The 21,830-nt window shown below is 35.3% G+C and overlaps 1 pseudogene; it reads right to left on the bottom strand.

Annotated features, from left to right (window-relative positions):
* Window positions 1-1,860: 1,860 nt before the first annotated feature.
* On the bottom strand, window positions 1,861-8,347 carry LOC109262153 (DNA-directed RNA polymerases I, II, and III subunit RPABC4-like; annotated as a pseudogene).
* Window positions 8,348-21,830: the final 13,483 nt, after the last annotated feature.

Below are 21,830 nucleotides of genomic sequence, written 5' to 3' on the forward strand. Positions count from 1 at the left end.
AAAAATTCTTTTTCCCTTTTGATGAGATCTCTTAGGGTTTTCTCTCTTAACTTTCCTGTATATTATACAGCAGTGTTAACTGTTGTACATTACATCCCTAGTAATTATTTATCTTGTAACTGGAAGTTTGTATCTTTGGACAAGCTTCCTCCTTTCCCTGTCTTCCTAGTTTCCTGCTTCTAGTAGCCACAGATCATATCTTTTTCTGAGTTTGGTGTGTTTTTTCCTTGCTTATTTGTTTTAGATTCCACATATAAGTGAGATCATACAGTATTTGCCTTTCTCTATTTTACCTAGCATAATGCCCTCAAAGTTCATCCATGTTGTAGCAAATGGCAGGATTTCCTTGTGTGTGTGTGTGTGTGTGTGTGTGTGTGTGTGTGTTTTATAATGGCTAAATAATATTCGCTTGTGTCTATTTGTACCACAATTTCTTTATCCATTCATCAGTTGATGGACACCTGGGTTGTTTCCATGTCTATGCCTATTGTAAATAAAGCTGCTGTGAACATGAGGGTGCAGATATCTTTCTGAGTTAGTGTTTTCTCAAAACAGCTATTTTGAATTCTTTATCACCTAGATCACAATGTTCCATGGATTTGAACTCAGTTGTTGTGAATTATTATTTTCCTTCTGGTGATGGCATACTTCCTTGATTAGTCTTATTCAGATGTGGCACCGTTCCTTGTTGTTGCTTTTCTGGGGCTGTTTAGGATTTGCGTGGGTAGACCTGCTCCACTCCTGTCTGCCTCTTGTAGCAGAATTCTAAATACTTTATGTATCCTCGCGTTCTTACAATTTACCAGGCTGGCTGCTAGGAAACTTCTTTTTGTTTTCCAGAGGGTGGCACTAAAGCACCAGTTTACTGCAGAGTTTTCCCTTGCTGGGAAACAGACCCTGGTCGGTTTTTCTGAGAGCATTCTAGTTACCAGACTTGCTCACTGCAGCACCTGGGAGCAAGCCTGAGTTGTGGGAAGGTTTGGGTTTAGCACTCAGGTGTTGGGGATGCCTCTTGTGGGGGGTGATCCTCGAGTGACTTACTCCCAGGGTCTCGTGTACAGACTTCCTGTTGAAGTCCTGAAGCAGTCAGCAGGGGCTGTGTCCCTTTAATGCCCTTTGAAATTTTTATTTGCTTTCTTTTTTTTTTTTTTGCCCTCTTCTCCTCAGACCTGGAGGTCATGCCTCAGTCAGTACTCTGAATGCTGCTGGAGAGAAACAAGAATTCGACTCTAACTATGACCAGCACAGCTGGGAAGACAACCTCAGTATTGGAAAATTATTATTTTCTTTTTGTGATGACACGTTTCCTTTATTTTTCATGTTTCTTGTAGTTTGGTATGACTGTCTTTACATTTGAAGTAGCGGACACCTATTTAAGTCTTTGTTAGTTACCTTTGGACAGGGTATTCTGTTTGATGGTGTTGTTATTGACTGAGGCTTCCTTTTTTCATATCAGCACACCTACACCGCTCTTCTTGTGTTCTTTTGGCAGAATTCTTAAGCTTTTATGTCTTCTCTGGTTCTTGCAACTCACCATGTTGGCAACTGGAAGCCTTTCTTTTGTTTCACAGAAGGTGGTGGTCTAGCTCAAGTGTTTGGTTTCTCCCTTGCCTGCAGACCATGGCTCGTTTTCTGAGCACACACCCTGTCCATGCTTCTGTGTTTCGTAAATATATGGGGGAAAAGTGTACACTGAACAGGAAAAATGCACCTCCTTTTCTAACTAAGGGAGTCAGTTAAAGAATTATTGGGAAAGAAGGAAAAAATATAGCCTTTCCACTTAGTGCAAAATTAGTTGCAATAAATACCTAAGCAATGTCACAGACAAAGCAGTGACTTTGAAATTATATGTGATTCCTATCAGAGCTTTAAAATGGCGTTGTGTTTGATTCTAGAAACTACCTGACCGAAGCCTTCTACATCTTCTGCAGCCATTGTTTCATCTGTTTGAGAAACAGAACCAATGACGAAGTTGAGCCTACAGAAAAGATTGATGTTAGCTCACAGGGATCAAGCCCTGAGTAAGAAACACCTTGACAGTGATAATGTCAGAGGCTCCAGTGGTTTATGCCAAATATGCTTTCAGCAACTTAGAGAGGTTTCCTTGTATCTCTATCTGATTAGGATTTTGTTAAAGGAGCATAGGTTGCATTCTATCAATTGCAATTTCAGTATCTATTAAGATGATCAGAGGCTTCTCTCCTTTAATCTGTTGATATTTGTTCGTTAGTTCTTTTTCTTTTTTTTAAAAGTTTATTTATTTATTTATTTATTTATTTATTTGGAGAGTAAGGAGAGGCAGAGAGGGAGAGAGAGAATCCCAAGTAGGCTCTGCTCTATCAGTGTGGAGCCAGGCAAGGGGCTCAATCTCATGAATCATGAGATCATGACCAAGAGTTGGACGCTTAACTGACTGAGCCACCCAGGGGCCCTCCTTAGTAGTTTTCTTAATAAATTGCGGTCTTTTTTGCATTTCTAGCATGAAAACTTTCTTGGTCTCAATACCTTAGGCTTTCAATATAGTTCATGGCTCACTTTGCTGATATTTATATAGGGGTTTTGCCCATATTTTAAATACCAAATTAACCACTACTTCATGTGTTATTCTTTAGGTTTCTTCTCCTTCTTCTCCTCCTCCTCCTTCTCCTTTTTAAAACTTTTTTTAATGTGCATTTGTTATTGAGACACAGAGAGAGACAGAGCATGAGCATGGGAGAGGCAGAGAGAGGAGACACAGAATCCGAAGCAGGCTCCAGGCTCCGAGCTGTCAGCACAGAGCCCGATGCAGGGCTGGAACTCACAGACCATGAGATCATGACCTGAGCCCAAGTTGGAAGCTTAACCGACTGAGCCACCCAGGCGCCCCTTCCTCTTCTTATTCTAAATGGAGTTAAAATACATGTAACATAAAATTTACAATCTTAACCATTTTTAAATGTACAGTTCAGTGATGTGAAATATATTCACATTGTTGTGCAACCATCACTACCATCCATTCCCTAATTCTTTTCATCTTGTGAAGTTGAAACGAAGCTGAAACCATACCCAGTCTCCTCTTTCTCCGTCCTGGAAACCACCATTATACTTTTTGTCTTCATGATTTTGATTACTCTAAGTACATCATATAATTTAGGTGTATAAGATATCCCTATCTTATGTAAAAAGTGGTTTGTTCTTCATTTGACTCGTTCTCTAAAATGAGTATGACAGTATAACACAATGGCATTACTAGGAAAATATGTTCATCCTCCAGTAAAATTCTGTATGCACAAATCAATAGTCAGTCTTATTCTGAGAAAAATATGCTCTATAAAAAATGTTCACACCGTACACTAAATTAAATTCAGTTTTGGTAATGTTTTCGTTTCCAAAATGAAGAAACATTTTCTTAATCTAAAAAAAAGAACATTTGGGGTGCCTGGGTGACTCATTTGGTTGAGTGTCCCAACTCTTGATTTTGACTTAGGTCATGATCCCAGGGTTGTGGGATCGAGCTCCATGCTGAGCATGGAGCCTACTTGAGACTCTCTCTCTCTCTCTCTCTCTCTCTCTCTCTCTCTTTCTCTCACTCCCTTTCTCTCTCTCTCTCCATTTTCCCTTTTCTTCCACTTTTCCACTCTCTTTAAAATAAAATTTAAAAAATATAAATAAATAACATTCAATATTTATTTTCTTAAGTGTTTAATTTTCTTTAAGTGTAACAAATTTTGAAATTTAGGGAGATTAATGACTTTTCTATCCTACATCATTTAACTTGAGTTTTTAACCTAATATTCTGCTTCTATTATGAATGTTTTAAAAACATTCTTCCATATGGGTGCTTTTATTTAATCTTATTCTGCTTGTCTAGTAAGGGTTTGAGACTTGCCAATATGTTTGTAGAAGATACTGCTAGCTGTTTAACAAATTGACATTGGGTTCTTCTTTGGGCTCATAATTAGACTGTATATCCAAGCCCCCAAAGCAGGTAGGTGAGGCCATTTTCCTGAGTTCTAGCCAGAGACTGTGAACGGAAGTGGTGGGGATCCCTTTCAGGCCTGGCCATAAGAAAGTTCTATGTCTATACCTCCGCGTTCTTTTTCTCTTCCTATTGAATGGGGGTAACAATGGCATCTGTTTACATCGAAAGCCACATAATGGAGATGGCAAAGGCTCAGTTAGCTGGGTTCTGGAATGACCACCTGGAGGTAGGCTCAGTCTGCTGGAGTCACCTTTCCTAGACTGTGCATGTCAATATGAGATAAGGTTCTATGCATATGAGAGATTCCACAGCATATTTGTTACTCTCTATTATAACTAGTGTTACTGATTAATACCAGGATTCATAATTTGAGGTAAGACAAAAGGAGAAAGTAGAATAGGGTGGGGACAATAGATTAAGAATTAGGCAAGAAAACCAAAACCAAAAAACACTACACTATTGTAATCTCTATACTTACTATGAGAGTGGTACAGATTTGGTTCTAAGATAACTAGCAATGCATGAGACTAAGGCATTCTGATTAATAAGCAAATTACCATATAAGAAAATTAATGTGAGCAATTTCACAAGATGAAGTATGAAGTATGATAATGTAGGGATTGACTTTAGGGTCAATATTCTTAAGTGTTTCAAAGACTGTTTTAATAATCCCCAGTACATGTTGATGTCATGACACTGGAGCTCCTTTTAAGTAAAAATAATTTGGATGGGGTAAAAATGAAATAGTTTGAATTCACATTTCTCGATTGATCTAGACTGATAGAGGAGTATATACAATATTATCTGGTCCAGTGGGCTAGTCTCTGAAAACTAACTTCATGCAGCTAATGCCAGCTGAATTCACAAGCATATGTCATATATGATATGTGAGTAGAGTTAACATTCTTTTATGAACGCTGAGAATCCCAGAAATCATGGGTGTCATATCAGAAGGTCTTCCTCTGGTCAAAAGGATGTCAAAAGAGGAACAGATTTTATGTTTTAAGATTTTTTTTAAAGTACAAATCTCTGAACATTTATTGAGCATACATTACGTGCTCCACACTGGACCAAGCTTGATATCATAGCAGTTTTTCTTGTTTAGAATTTATAATCTAGATCAGATGTCATGGGCCCTCTTAAGAGAGGACTCTGTATCACATTGTAACGTCAGGAAGCTACACTCAAGTTAAACTCTAAAAAGTTCAGAGAAGGACACCAGAAAAGGTCATTTCAGGCAGAGAGAAAAGCATAAGAAAAGGCACAGGCAGGAAAGAAATAAGACCTGTTACCTCCTTAAGGAGCTATAAATATCTCCTTAAAACCAAAAGACAAAGTGAGAGGTGGGTTGAAGAGGTGACAGAGGTAAGAAAGGAGTCAGGTTACCAAAGACCAAATATACTATTCCCAAGAGTTAATTTTATCTGAATGAGGAACCACTGAAGATTCTCAGCAGGACAGAGCCACGAAATTTATATTTGAGAAAGAGCAATCTGAAGAGGATGGAGGACAAGAAGGTCAGTAGCCGAGAGATCAATCCTAAGGCTTAATACAATCATTGGTGGAAAATGGTAATAATTAGAATAATGGTGATAATAATAGCTAGCCTTTATTAGGCTGAAAGCCTTTATGGATTATTTCATTTTGTCTTGTGACAAACCTTTGAGATAGGTGCTATTATTTCATGTTTATCCTACAAATAAGGAAAATGAACCCTGGTCAAATCACGCTGCCAGCTAACAAGGGGCACTGTGGGTATTTGGTCCCAAAGCCTTTCACTGATGCCCATAGTGTCTACTGGGCATCTGAGTATGAACCAATCCATCAGTAAGTCATATTAGCTCAACTTCAAAATGTATACAACCAGCTGCTTCCTCCTTCCTCCAAGCTACCACCCTGGCCCAGCCATCATTATTGTTGGCCTGAATTATCACAGGTGGCTCCTAACTGGGCTTCCTCGCTGTCACCTGTCTCTGTATTGTTCATTGTCACAGAACAGCTTGAGTAATCTTTTGAGTTTTAAACTGTGTCACTCTCCTGCTTACTGCCCCAGTGGCTTCCTATTACAAGACCCTAAGTGTGCTGGCCTCCACCTACCTTGAGGCAAGCTTACTTCCTACCCACAGCTTTTACACTAGCCGTTTCCTCTATTTCAGGAATGCTCCTTCCCCTTGTCTTTCTATGGCAGGTTTCCTCTCATCCTTGAGCCCTCTGCTCGAATGACCATTCTCTCTTGACTAACTTCCTACATGGAACCTAGAAGGGATGAAGATGTGCGTGTATTTATATGTGTGAAAAGGCAACTTATTTTTGCATTTCTCAGTTTACACTTTCTTACCTTACATATTTTATTCTTCCTTAAGACTGGTCATTTCTGACTTCATCTGTTATTTTTGAATTTTTCATAAGTTCAGTCTCTGAATATAGTTTCCGAGTCTCGCAGCACTATTTCCATCATAATTCCTACGCTTTGATAATAAAGCCGAAATTAAAAGAAATGAAGTGAACTGGCCTATCACTGAGGAGCAGGGCTAGATTTTAACCAATTTCTAGTGCTTTTCCCATAGGCATGGATATCCTTTTCATGAAAAGCAAGTACATAGTTGTTGGTCAGTGGTTTAGTAGGGGGCAAGTTATGTGTTAACTTCAAATTCAGACTAACTGGTATTTATATTTATGAGCACCATTCAAAATAATCTTTTAAAAGCAATTTTATATTTATTTTCCCATTTTCCCCTTAAAACTGTCAAGGTAGGCAAGAGGTCACATCAGCCCCATTTTATAGATGAAGGAGACGTAGAACTAGGTAATTGCTTGAAATGGCAGTGTTGCATTCTAGGGGTAATACTTTTTCCATTAAACTGCTGTCTAGTTAACAAAATAACAATATTTAATTTAAGTATTGGTATCCAAAGGACCTGTGGCCAAATTAAGAACAGTTAAGAGTAGAATAACTATATTTTTCAATGAGGTGGGGTTTGTTTAAAGGCTCTCATAGAGCTATCACATTTATGGGAATTCCTCTGTCTAAAAAGGTCAAGAACATGGCACAATTACAGAATTACAAAAGGTGTGGCTAAAGGAAAACCTGAACCAATGAAACACTGAAAATTTGAGCATGGCAGTTCTTTGTATAGGATGTAATACATTTGTAGACTTAGTATTCAAGGATGGTTATAGAAACACAGGTGTTTTTGAAAACTGGCATAGATAAATTTTTGAATGTCCCAGACACATAGATATTAATAGAGCTATTAATAATTGGGATATATTTAATCTTCAAAATGTTAAGGAGGCCACCAGGTTCTTCCATAATGATGGAATCCTGGAAAAGATGGAGTATATGTGTGATCATCAATTCCATATCCCTAAGATCAAGGCAAAAGTCTTAAACATTTATCCAATAATTCAGGGTAAACTAATCCCTTTTATTTTTATATCCTGAAGGATTTTTTTTTACCTTAATAAAGGATTACACTTCGGAAACTGCACCTGTCCTATGAGAATGCTTCATCCATTTCCTTGGGATTGATTTTGACTTACAGAAAACAATCATTAAAGTTTCTTTCTTATGGAAGTATTGAATCACTATAAGTGAAACTAATATAAAGTAATATAACACTATGTTAACTAACTGGAATTAACATAAAAAACTTAAGAAAAAAACTCTTTTTCTGTTCCCAAGATTTAAAAAGATAGTCAAGCATTAAATGAAGATACAGAAAGGCCTATATCAAGTAACAAATGAAAAATATAACTCCAGACCATGTATGCACACCGATAGTAAGTGCGTCGGTATGTTCTCTACAGTGTGATGCTAGAGAGTTTACAGTTGGTGATGTCAAACAGTGGTTTCCAAGGAACTTATTTAATCAGTCCTTTAGAGAGCTCTAGAAACCTTCATTTTTAACAATTGCCCCTGAGGATTCTAGGCTTTGATTAAAAGTGTGGTTTGGGGAAGCACTTTTTAACCTTCATTGTGTGTCAGATTATGTACACAGTAAAATTAAAGTGTAAATCATGTAGTTGAACAAAAAATAATTTTCTTATAAACTATTAATAGACACCTAAATGCACTGTGATTTAAAAATGAAATCATGTATGTTTTGCTGTATTCATAAAGAGAGTATGCTAATGAAAAACTTGTAACAATGAAAAGCAAAACAGCAAATCCAAATCCAAATGAAGGTATTTCTCTGAATTCCATGTTTTGTTGAGAATCAAAAGCCACCAATCTTTTAATTCTTTTTTTGTACGTTATTCTGTATGCATGTTCTCTGCATCCAACTGCATCCCAGGATTTTATGTCATTTTCTGTGTGACATTTCCCAGAGATATGTGTTGTTGGCTGCTGCTTTGGGGTTGAATATCCTTCTGACTGTCCATTGCCCATCCCCATGTAGCATGGAGACACTTCTCACTTGGCACTTACAAACAGATTCTGGCTCATCACGGTGTGGCCAAGATCCTCTCTTTTTACCACTATTGCAAAATTGTCTTCCCATCACATTTCTCATAGAAATGCAAATCCAGATATTTTCACCGTGACTTTTGTCATGTTCATGCAATTCCAAACAATAAAGGTAAATCAGGTATTTCAGTATAATAGTAAAAATCCAGTGAAATTCTCTGGTTTTGTTTATGTTTCTTATAGTCTCAGTCGAAATAGTGGATAGAAAAGATTGTTTTTAAATATAAGTTGATAAAATCCCAGGACTTTTGGACATTGAGGTAATGGAAAAAAGCCTATATATCAGATACTCCTCTATGAAGTCTATAATAGGCAAATTATGTAGCAGCTTATAGTTCAAAGCAGACAGAACAAATCCTTTTCTTTTTTATGTCAATTGGTTAGTTGCTAAGGAAACTGGTTGAAAATTATTTATTTCCTTTATCTCACCTATTTTGATGTTCTGCAGTAAGTTATCACTGTCAATTCATTGTGTTTCTCGAAAAATGCCTACCCTTCTATATACACAAAACATTAGTCAACTCAGATCAGTTATTTGTATATTTGGTTATAGTAGAGTATACTTAAATTGAGTAAACATTTGCATTGTGACAACTTCTGTTTTTTTTTTTTTTCTTCTTCTTGATGTTGAACAGTTTTGACTGCTTTTAAAGGGCACACAGCTTTAGCTGTCTTCATTTGGGCTACGTCAAAGTCATCACTGTCAGGGTCATTACTGCATTTTATGTGTTGGAAGAGTTTGTTTGCAGATTTGGCACTGTGTTGAGCACAGACTTGGAGTTCTAATTCTGTTGAAAACAACATGCTGTGAATGCCCAAACCCCAAAAAGACAAAATGTGACTTGGAGTTTGGCCACATGCTGAAACCACAGCATTCATGTATTTACAGCTGATATCAAACATTCACAACACGGACTTTGGTATAAAATGTAGAATGACTGGCGATCAAAATATGATGTTTAATATTATTAAATAATTAAAAAATTTCTTCTTTAAATTCAGAGGTGGTGGCCTCCAAGTAAGATAATACTTTTAATGTTTGAAATTGCCATTTGACACATGTCACATTTATATAATCCAATCTCTCTTCACAGGAAATAGAATATTAAGCCTGGGTTTTAGCTGTCAAAGAATATTTCCCTATGATAACTTCTGTCTCTAGAAGTGAAAAGAGATGTGGGAATATGAAGTCAAGAATAGCTCCATGACTTTGAATTCTAAAAATGTAACAAAGAAAATGAATTTAAAAATAACCTTTATATTTTTTAAACGTGTTGCTATAATCCTGTCTGAGAAAAAGGCATGTAGTAAGGTCAGCTAAACCCATCAGAGGCAAAATTTGAATTTCCTGTATCTACATGTAGAGTTGGTTGGCCTAACAGCCTCATGTTAGTTAAAGTAAGAGATAGCCATTTATTTCTCTAGTAGGCATAAAAGCTCCTATATGATAAGGCACTTGTATAATATTATCACTTTAAAAAATAATTCTAAATATACTTGTTCTATAAAAATCAAACTGAATTTATGAAGGATAAAGAGTCATTTAATAACAGAGGGAAGTCCTCTTTTATCATACTTGAAGAAAATGCTCTTGGATGTTAAGTTCTTGATCAAAGTTTATATGATGATGCATTTTTTAGGGGCTGAGGGTGTTTGGAAGGCTTTGCTTATTGTTCATACCAGTATAATGTTTCAGAAATTTTTGGAATCATAGCAGGCACTATTTTACAGTATGTTTCTTATTTTTTTGTTGTATGTAAGGAAAACGATCTCAATGTGAATTTTATTTCGTATTTACCTGTAAAGAATATAATATAAAGGAAACTCATGTTTCCTTTATAAATACTTCTGTTTTATTAATTAAATATACCACCAAATTGAACAAAAGTTATGGAGGCTGATAATGTTCATATGTATGTAGCAAATTCTAATTAGGATATAATGGCCCAGAAATGCGATTAGAAAAGAGCTAAGGATAAGCTACTCTTTTTTTTTTAACTTTTTAATTTTACTATTTTTAAAAATTTGTTTATTTAAATTCAAGTAAGCTAACATACAGTGTAGTATTGGTTTCAGAAGCGGAACCCAATGATTTATCATTCACATATAACACCCTGTGCTCATCCCAACAAGTACCTTCCTTAATGCCCATCACCCATTTAGCCCATCCACCCACCCACTGCCCCTCCAGCAACCCTCAATTTGTTCTCTGTATTTAAGAGTCCCTTATGGTTTACCTCCCTCTCTGTGTCTTATTTTTCCTTCCTTTCCCCTATTTTCATCTGTTTTGTTTCTTAAATTCCACATATGAATGAAATCATATGATATTTGTCTTTCTCCGACTGACTTATTTCACTTAGCATAATACACTCGAGTTCCATCTGCATTGTTGTAAATGGCAGAATTTAATTCTACTAGTCATTAAAGAAGAGTTAATACCTATTCTTCTCAAAATGTTACAAAAAAATAAAATAAAATTGGAAGGAAAGCTTCCAAACTCATTCTTTGAAGCCAGTGTTACCTTGATTCCAAAATCAGACAAAGACCCCACTAAAAAGGAGAATTACAGGCTAATATTCCTGATGAACCTGGATGCAAAAATTCTCAACAAGATACTAGCAAATCGAATTCAACAGTACATTAAAAGAATTACTCACCATGATCAAGTGGGATTTACTCCTGGGCTGCAGCGTTGGTTCAATATTCACAAATCAATCAGCGTGATACACCACATTAATAAAAGAAAGGATAAGAACCATCTGATTTTCACAATTGATGCAGAAAAAGCATTTGACAAAGTTAGTTTTTAAAAAAAATAATAATGTAGTAGAGCAATTTACTTATCACTGAGCTTCTTGGAATCTAAGGCAAAACAATGAGTAAATGTAAATCTATAATACTTTTTTTTTTCAAGCAATCTGCACATTATATTTCCACATTTCATAAGCTAATAGTAAACCCTCATTAATAGTAAATACATTTTACCAACTCAGAGTTTAAACAGTAAGGGAAAAAGCTTAAAGCAAGTTGTAAAGCATATGTCAGATGTGTCTAAACCAGAAGCCTTGCTAGATAGAAAAGCACTTGGAAATTTCATCCTGACTCCATAATTTCAGCAAAAATATTTTAGACAATACACTTGTCAGAAATCTCCCATTTTTCTCTAACTAGTGAAAAACTGAACAGGAAATTCAGAATTAGGTCATTAAAAAGAAGGTTATTGTTAATTGTAGGGGATCCCAAACTCCAGCCATTATTTTTCAGATTAAAAAAAAAAAAGGCAAGCCAGAATTGATCCTAGATGTGCATGAGAAAGAAAGAAAGAAAACCTAACAGATTTATCAAAGGAGTCCACAGAATAAAGGAGATAGGAATAGGATAAGAAGATAATTTGGAAAAGATCTCTATAGAAAGGAAACAAGCAAGACATACTTACTTGACATCTATTTTTAATTCTCATGAAAATGAAAGTAATATAAATTCTGAAAACTGCTTATGACTTAAAAGACAGTAAGTCTGGAATATTTTAAGGAAAAATTTTACAGAAATAACTATAGTTAACACTATAAAAATGTAGATAATTTGTGGATAATTTTGTAATATTTAGGGCAGTAACAAAGATGTAGCTGTAGGTCCCTTGTGCTATAGGAAACAAATTCTTTAAGGTTACACAAATAATTGTAAGGTTAATCTATTTTTTTTGAATTTTTTTTTTAACGTTTATTCATCTTTGAGAGACAGAGACAGAGCATGAGTGGGGAAGGGGCACAGAGAGGTAGACACGGAATCCGAAGCAGGCTCCAGGCTCTGAGCTGTCAGCACAGAGAGCGACGCGCTCGCACTCATGAACTGTGAGATCATGACCTGAGCCGAAGTTGGACGCTCAACTGACTGAGCTACCCAGGCACCCCAGGCTAATCTTATTATCAAAGTATATGTGAAAAGGAAGTCAGGCTTCTTGGGAAAAGAATAGACACAAATCAGTCCTAATGAATAAAAGAGGAACCTCAGTGCAAGTGGACTTTGCAAAAACTAGGAAGTAATTTTGTCATCTGATCAACAAGATTTAATTTGTACTTAGCTATATGAATAGGGTTCTCCAGAAAAACAGAGTCAATAGAGTGTGTGTGTGTGTGTGTGTGTATAAAGAGATTTATTATAAGGAATTGGCTTACATAATTATGGAAGAGAGCAAGTACCATTATATGTAGTGTGAATTGTTGGCAAGCTGGAGACCTAGCAGAACTAAAGGTTTAATTCTAGTTGGAGTTGGAAGTCCTGAGAACCAAGAAGAGCCAATGGTTCAATTTAAGTTTGAAGGCAAAAAGAAAACTAATGTTCCAGTTCAAAAGAAGTCAGGCACTTGGGGAAGAGAGTCATCCTTTTTGTTTATTTAGGCCTTCAACTGATTGGATGACACCCACCCACAGTAGGGAGGACTATCTGCTTTACTTGGTCTATTGATTCACATGTTAATTTTGTCTAAAAACACTCTCACAGAAACACCCAGAAAAATATCAGGAGCTATTATTGTGCAAATGGCTTTTATAGAGGTGAAATATTGAAAGTCCATTTGAAAAATATTTTTGTATTATATACATTTTTCCTTTTTATTATATAAGTAATAAAAATTCATAATACAGTAATTTTATGTATCAGCTTGACTGGGTCACAGGGTGCACAGCTTTTTGATCAAACATTATTCTATGCTCCTTTCATGAGTTTAAAACTTATGTCCACACAAAACCTGTAAAACCCAGCTTTATCCATAATTGCCAAAATCTGGAATTAAATAAAATATCCTTTGATATGTGAATTGGTTAATGTGATATATCTATACAAGATAATATTATTTGGTGATGAAAGGAAATGAGCTATCAATCCACACAAACACATGTAAGAATCTGTAGCCTTAGAGTAAATCTTGAAATCAGATAGTATGAATTCTCAGACTTTGTTATTCTTAAATATTGCATTGGCTATTCTGGGTCCTTTGCCATTCCATATAAACTTAAAATCAGTTTGTTGATATTCACAAAACAACTTACTGGGATTTTGTTGCACCTATAGATCAAGTTGAGGAGAACTGACATCTTAACAATAATGAGTCTTCCTCTCCATGAATGTGGAATATCTCTTCTTTTTTTAAAAGTCTTCTTTGTTGTGTTTTTAATTTCAGATTCCAATGGCTCATTGCTGGCATATAGGAAAGCAATTAACTTTAGTATATTAATCTTGTATTATGCAACATTACTATAATTGTTTACTAGTTCTAGAGTTGGTCTACTTTTTATCCATTTTTGAACCATATTAAATTACTATACAAATGTTAACTGGGGCTCCTGGGTGGTTCAGTCGGTTGAGCGTTCGACTTTGGCTCAGGTCATGATCTTGTGGTCTGTGAGTTCGAGCCCCGCGTCGGGCTCTGTGCTGACAGCTCAGAGCCTGGAGCCTGCTTCGGATTCTGTGTCTCCCTCTCTCTGCCCCTCCCCCGCTCATGCTCTGACTCTCTCTGTCAAAAATAAATAAAACATTAAAAAAAAGTTAACTGATATTCCTATTATTTTAAAATAGGGATTAAAAATCTCTCATGCTAACCTAGATTTATAATGAGTTTAACATTATTACATATTAAATTAGATATTTATTTAATATACATAGTTTATAAAGAACTGTGCTCAGTATTGTTCAACAAAGTAAAACTACGTCGAATCCATTTAAAGCATTTTCAATCCAGTGGAAAAGAAAAACATACTGTTTCAGGTATCTCTCGAATGCATAACAATCCACCTGAAATCTTAGTGACCTAAAACAATGGCTTATTTTGCATGATTTTGTGAGTTGAGCAGATCATTGTTTTGCCCTGGGTGGTAGGAAACTGGTGAATGGGCTGGGCTAAAAGGTTGAAGAGGCTGTATCTCATGTGTTTGGGTCTTGGTGATGACCATAAGTTAGAGCACTTCATTTTTCTTTAAGTGGTCCCATTTTATGACCAGTGATGTTGCCAGGGGCATTGTAGGAGAACATGAATATAACATAAGACATGAAGAGTGTGAATATGCCTTTAGTAAGGCAACATTCATTGGACTGCAATGTAGCAGTTAACCATATACCTGTAACTACAATAAAAAGGGAGAGTGGATTATTGTTTTCTAGTGGGATTAAAAAGTCAGGAGGGATTATCTCTAATAGGGAATAATGTAGGCCCATGATGAACATGAGACTTGAGATTGATAAGATTTTAAATTACAGACTCAATAAGTAGTTTTGCAAGTGTTGATTTCAAGTGTTCATTTCAAGTAGAAAAGCTTAAAAAAAAAAGCATGAAAACCCAGGCCCGCTAACGGATTTACAAGCAGTCTGGTTTGAATGCAATATAAAAGCAATGAGAAAGAACAGTAAAAGTTAAGATCTGGAGGTAGGTGGAGCCCAGATGTCTGAGAACCATGAGTGTGATCTTGAAGAGTTTGAATTTTATTGTGTAATACTTCTTGTGCAGAAGAGAAACAGGATCAGATTTATTAATTGGAAGATTATTCTAAAAGCAGAGTAAATAACTGAATGGTGTTACTTGGTTGTGGTGGAGTTGGAGGAAGAAGGATTCAGAAGTTCCTGAGAGGAAGTAAGAGCTATTGCATACTACCTATGTTGTCTCCATACTTGATCAAATTTTGGCAAATCTGACCAGGGAAAAGTAAGCAAGATTTTTTGGGAGGCATGCATTTGGAAAGAAGGGAAGTCGTGGTAGATGGATCTCCAATTCCAATTGGGGCTCCTCAGTACTTATTCAACACAGTTTAGGACTGTTTCTCTTAATTTGTCTAGTATGATCATATGGATGAGTTTATACTTGGGGCTTAATGAGAAAGAAATGACTAACGTGTTTTTTTTCAAATATAGCAAGAAGGGACAAGGGACATCTTATGGTGGACTCTATCCATGTGGGGGAAAAAAGACCTTACATAAAAAAGACCTTACATAAATGTGGAGTACTTTTCCATGTTGTTTGATACAGAGACCCTAGAGGGAGAGATTAAATTTGTAGGACAAATATCCAATATTATTTTTCCCTAAGAAATAGGAGAATGGGCAGTGGTAGTGTGGCAAGATGCTAACAGAAGAAGAAAAATGACAACAGGGGTTACTGGGTCACCAGCATGATTTCCTTTGAGATGTAAGAGGGATGTTTATATTTCCAAGATAGTTACAAATCTAGTTCCTAGGTTTTCATGATGACAATTAAGCTAAGGTGGACAAAAACATCCTAAAGCCTTCAGAGTTGAGTTAAACCTAACTCTATAGGGAAAGAGAATAGAGGAGAGGATTTGACCATGAACTTTAAGATGGTAGAGAAGCCACAAAATAGATAGTGCTTCTTTCTTCGTATGTGATTGTCACTTATTTTCCTAGTAGAAGAAGGTTATAGGTGGATAATGATAAGCAGGAACAGTTGACCCTTGAACAATGAAGGCATTAAGGACACCAACCCTGACTCAGTAAAAAACCCTCACATAAAATTTGATTCCTCCACAACTTAATTACTGATAGACTATTGTTGACTAGAAACCTTATCAAAGACATAAACAGTCAAACAGTTTGTATGTTATAAACTGTATTCTTATAATAAAGCAACTTGGAGAAAATAAAATGTTATCAGGAAAATCATAAGAAAGAGAAAACAAATTTATAGCACTGGACTGTAAAAAAATCTACGGGTAAGTAGACCTGAGCAATTCAACCCTGTGTTATTCAAAGGTCAACTGTGTATGCACCTGCTAATTCTTCAGGGGAGAGTAATCCCTTAAAATGATTTGATTTGTTAACTGTGATAATGAGTGAAAATTCCAGAAAATGAGAGAAGGAATGCTTCTTGTAAATAATTGAGAAAGACCAACTAACAGCAACTCTGTGGTCATTGGGGAGGGCGTAGAAGCATGTTTGAATAGAGGAAGATATAAGGAAAAGAAGAAGTGAGAGGGAAGAGAGGGAAGGAAGGTTGAAGGAGGAAGACTTGAGAGAAGACAAAAAAAAAACAAGGTGAGATATTTTACTTGAGAGAGAGAAAAAGGAGAAAAGTCACAATTGGCAGAGTGAATATAATTATGGGATAAAAAGGTTCTTGTAGAGCAATTATAGAAATATTCTGGTGTGATGTAACACGTATCATTCTCCTCAACCTCTCCTGGACATTTAAAACTACATTTGAATGAATAGGTATTCCTACTTTTATTTTCCTTTTCCTTTTAATGAAGTCACACAAAAATCTGGTGGTTTAACAGTGGCAAGACTTGGACTTCATCTCACATCCAGGAAAGTCAATATATACTATTCCAGTCTTGATATAGTGAAACAAAGATGGGTTCTACTAGGATTTTAAAAGACTTGTATATAAAAAAATATTTTAAGTCAAAACAAGGGTCCCTACTTTGAAAACAGAGAAAAAAGAGAAACACCAAAGGAAAGTAGGCCATATGGCAAAATTAAAAAAAAAATAAGATACATTCCTGTGCATAAACTATACAAAAGAATTAAGTCATATAACACTTACTAAGCTAGATATAAAAGCTAAATTCACTGGTAGAAAAATGGAAATGCCAAGATTTGCCAAACATAATATAAAAATAAAAATTATGTCAATATGAAGTGGATATGTTCTCCATCTTCCTAAAAACGTGAGAAATAAAAGACATGATAGAAGTGTAATAGGAAAATTCAAACAAAAGACAAAAACAAAATGCAAAGGTCACAACATTAATATGAGAAGCAGGATAAATTTAGTTAAAAAAAACAGTAAGAGAAAAATCATATCTTATAATAGTGATAAATCACACATTTTACAATAAAGATTTAAAAGACACAGCTTGTCACGTGAGTTTTGGGTCTCCAATAATAGAGCAGAAAAAATTACAAATTGAGATTTGGTTAAAGTATAAGAATATATTGGTGAAAAGCTAATAATAAAATCAGAATGTATCTCATGTAAATTAGGTAGAAAAAATACCAGCATAACTATTCTGACTCCTGTATTTTAAAATTTTTCCTTGAAATATTAGATAATACAATAGGAGATATTGAAAACTGGGAAAAATGTATATAGCAGGTATATATCAAATAAAAAAATAATATAATTCAATAAATGAAAATGTCATGAGAATCAATTAACTATTAGGAAACCATTTAAAAATTAAAAAAAATGTTTATTTACTTTTGAGACAGACAGAGACAGAGCACGAATGCGGGAGGGGCAGAGAAAGAGGGAGACACAGAATCCGAAGCAGGCTCCAGGCTCCGAGCTGTCAGCACAGAGCCCGGCTCGGGGCTCGAACTCACAAACTGAGAGATCATGACCTGAGCTGAAGTTGTACGCTTAACTGACTGAGCCGCCCAGGAGCCCCTAGGAAATCATTTTAAATAATTACATAATTAATTTAATATCAAAAGCAAACTACTTTGGAAAAGCATGCTTGACTTTTATAAAACAAGTATTATAAGAAATACAAAAGAAGCCTGAAGAACTATTTTCCTTGTTACAGTGACTTTCATAAAGATGTGTATTTTCCCACCAAATTCCCCAAGATTTAAAAAATATGCTATTATTTATAATAATTAGGGGGTTTTAAAGCAATTATCTATCATAATTACGATGACCATCAGAAAGAGTTTCAAGTTGGAAGGGGGCAGAAACTAGGAAAAACCACCTTTGAAGCAGAAAGGCAATTGGGATGAGTTTGAAAAAGATAATCCAAAATCCACCCCGGAGAGATACTCAGGGCAGTGGCTCTGAGGGTGTTTCAAGCTTGGATGGGGGGGGGGCACTGGAGTGATACAGGAATCTGGACTATTAACTAGGTGTTGTTGGGGATAGCATGAAATAAACTCTCTTGCTCTGCAATACTGATACTGACCAAGTATTTGTCTGTAAACAAAATTATTTTTGTACAATACTCTCTATTGCCCCAGAGAGAAGCAGTAAGCATCCGCACTATAGCTGGAGACACAGATTGAGATTTCCCTGAAATCTGGTGACATGCAGGAGGAACGGGGCGCTCAGTGCTCCGCTCAGGCTGGTTCGCCTTTCCCCAGTAGCCTATCGTGCTCCTCACCATCACTAGAAAGACACAGACTTTACAAAAACATAAATGGGAATTAAAATTTATAGGTAAGAATACCACCAAGAATTATATCCCCCCAAATGAAATAGAAAGATATAGCACTAAACTTATAAGTGGGAAGATTTTACAACTACGTATTGATAGAACAAATATAAAAAGATATGAGAATGTTCTTTGAGTTGAGAAAAATGGAATCCATATTGGCATACTTACCAGATTTATGAGTTATTAACTTAAACTGGAGATACTTGGAGATCATAGCTAGTATGTTGGGAAAATGCTACATGGCACAATCAAGGGGCACCAGGGCTTTGGGGGTGCCTGGGTGGCTCAGTTGGTTAAGCATTTGACTTTGGCTTAGGTCATGATCTCATGGTTCATGAGTTCCAGCCCTGCATTGGGCTCTGTCCTGACAGTTCAGAGCCTGAAGCCTGCTTCAGATTCTTCGTCTCCCTCTCTCTCTGCTCCTCCCCTGCTCACACTCTGTGTCTCTCTCAAAAATAAATAAATATTAAAAAAAAAAGGAACACAGGGCTTTTTGGTATTTCTGTCTATGAGATATTTTTGGCCTGAGTAAAGCCAGCAAGGCAAATTCTAAATTATGACAGGATGCCACTCAGGCATCAGAGTTTTTGTGGGAAATTTAGTTTCATTTGGAAAAACAAGCAGAACCCTCCAAAGTCACACTTTTAAGATCCAGAAATCTGAATAATTATCCTTCAGTATTTTCATAAATTGCCCTTAAAAGGGATCCTTTTGCATTTTATTAAAGACAGATTCACAATCTCAAAAATGGATTAATTAAGATACAGATTTGGTTGTTATAACAAAAACTCAACTCATAACAAAGAAGTTAGAATGGATAACACAGAAAAGTGAAAGAAGTTACATAAAAATCATACTTGAATTTCTTCTCCCAAGGATGATCACTGTTTTCATTCTAATGCATTTTCTTCTGTTCATTTTTCTGTGTGTGCATGTGAGTATGAAGTGTAAATTAGAAACTTTATACTTTTTATAGAAAAGGATTATACTGCATGTACAATTTTGTATCATAGAGTTTTCAATCTTGAGCACATCCATGGAATTAATGTTTTTAGTAAAATTTTGAAATCCTTATAATTGTTTTCTTTACATACATATCTCAATTTACTAGGCTATTTTCACACTTTAATTTTCTTCCAGTGTCTCACTATTTTAATTAGTGGCAGAATTAATATTTTGATTCATAAGTCAATTTACATTTGAAATTTTAGCAGCAGTATTTAGCAGCATTCTTCTTGGAAATAGAGTTATTGATGAGGAAGATTTTTATGGCTCCTGATTTCTATTGCCAATTTGCTGTTCTGAATGTTTGTCGCAGTTTACACAGCCACAAGTGCCTAGGTTCTTATGTTCTTTGCAGGCCATGAGTTTTATAGTATTTTTAAAATTTGTTCTTTGAAAATTTTATTTTTATTATTATTATTTTTAAATGTTTATTTATTTTTGAGGGAGAAAGAGAGAGAGAGAGAGAGAGAGAGAGAGAGAGAGCATGAACAGGGGAGGGGCAGAGAGAGACATGCACACACAGAATCCAAAGCAGGCTCCAGGCTCTGAGCTGTCAGCACAGAGCCCGACATGGGGCTTGAACCCATGAACTCTGAGATCATGACCTGAGTTAAAGGCGGATGCTTAACCAACTGAGCCACCCAGGTGCCCCTGAAAATTTTCAGTTAGCTCCCTTAATCCTTGCCTATTTTATGCTTTACAGTCCTTTATAAGCTAACTAGAAAATTTATATTGTTTCAGAAAATAGTAGAGTTGTAAATGAGTTTTCTATTTTTAACTGCTCTTGAATTTGTTCTCATCATCTTTTTTTTTTATCAAGATGGATTCATGACTTAAGTATAAAAATAAAACCTCTGACACTGTAACACAATAAGTCAATATTTTTCTGACAACTAGATGAGAAGGGAAATTAGAACTATGAATAAAATAAATCCCAAAGGAAAATCCACATTTATGATTAGAAAACTTGTATATTACAAAATAAATAATAATTTGGGAAACATGCCTCTAATATGTTTGTATATTAATGTATCTGTATGAGTATGTAATCAATAAGATGTGTATACACCCATACGCACCAATACTAGGATGTATTTGAAATTCTATATGTTAGAATTTTCTCATTTTCTCACTTCTAGTTTTATTTATATTATTTTAGTTATTTCTTTATTTCTACTTATTTAATATTTTAAACAATATTACATGGCATATTTCCATTTGAGTTGGGTAGACTTTTTTATGCTTGTCACCAATTAATACTTATTACCAATATTTTTCCTCAAAACTTTAGTGCAGCTTAAAAGATGCAGGTAAATCTTGGTCTTGGTTTTCAGAGATAATGTGTTATAACTGTAATAATATGATGAATGATGAGTCTTGACAGCTATCACTGAATCTCTAGTTACTCAACAAAAGGCAAGTGAAGAAAAAAAAAACAAGCACTTATAAAGTTAAAAAATTGCTTATTGAATTATTATATTTTTTTCTGCTAACAGTATTGAGTAATTCTATTGCAAAAAAATCTCATGATGTTAAAAATATTTAATATTTTAAATTCCATACTGAAGGATTAAATTCCAGCAATAAGATTTTGCCATACTTAATATTTCTTTAACCTACTAAATTATTTTGAGTGTTAATGAGAAATTTAATATGTTAAGTGAGAGGGGCTTGTTTATAACACAACTGACTTTGAAATAGCACAATAATAGACTTGAAAGATATTTTGGACATAATCTAGTTCAGCATGAGGAAAAAAGGTTTAGCAGATGATTTGTACTCGGTTCCAGTAACCTAGGGCTCTTGGGGGAAAATGACCTGATCAAATCACCTTGTAAACATGCTTCCTGATGCTATTTATTGATGGAAAGATAAAGGACAGCTCTTATTTGTAGAATGTTTTCAGCAGGGTGTAGATGTTTGCTTGGATTGTTCACAGCAAACAAACCAGGAGTCTGTGGATTGATGAGTCCTGATTCACTGGAAAATGTCAGTGTGAACTGCGTAGTTATAGGATTACAAAATAGAGATATTTCATGATTAAAAGAGCTTTCATTGTACATATGAGGCCCTCTTTGGTTTACTTAGAGACCTCATATATTAAATCTGGAGTATATTCTAGAGTATATTCTAATATATCAAGAGTATATTCTAGATAGATGTATATTCTAATACATCAAGAAAAGACCCAGACAGCTAGTTTGATAATGCCAGAAGTTTCCACATTTGCCTAAGT

This window comes from Panthera pardus, unplaced genomic scaffold (genome assembly GCF_024362965.1).
Source record: "Panthera pardus isolate Hobbes unplaced genomic scaffold, ASM2436296v1 HiC_scaffold_13, whole genome shotgun sequence".
In the NCBI taxonomy this organism is placed as follows: domain Eukaryota; kingdom Metazoa; phylum Chordata; class Mammalia; order Carnivora; family Felidae; genus Panthera; species Panthera pardus.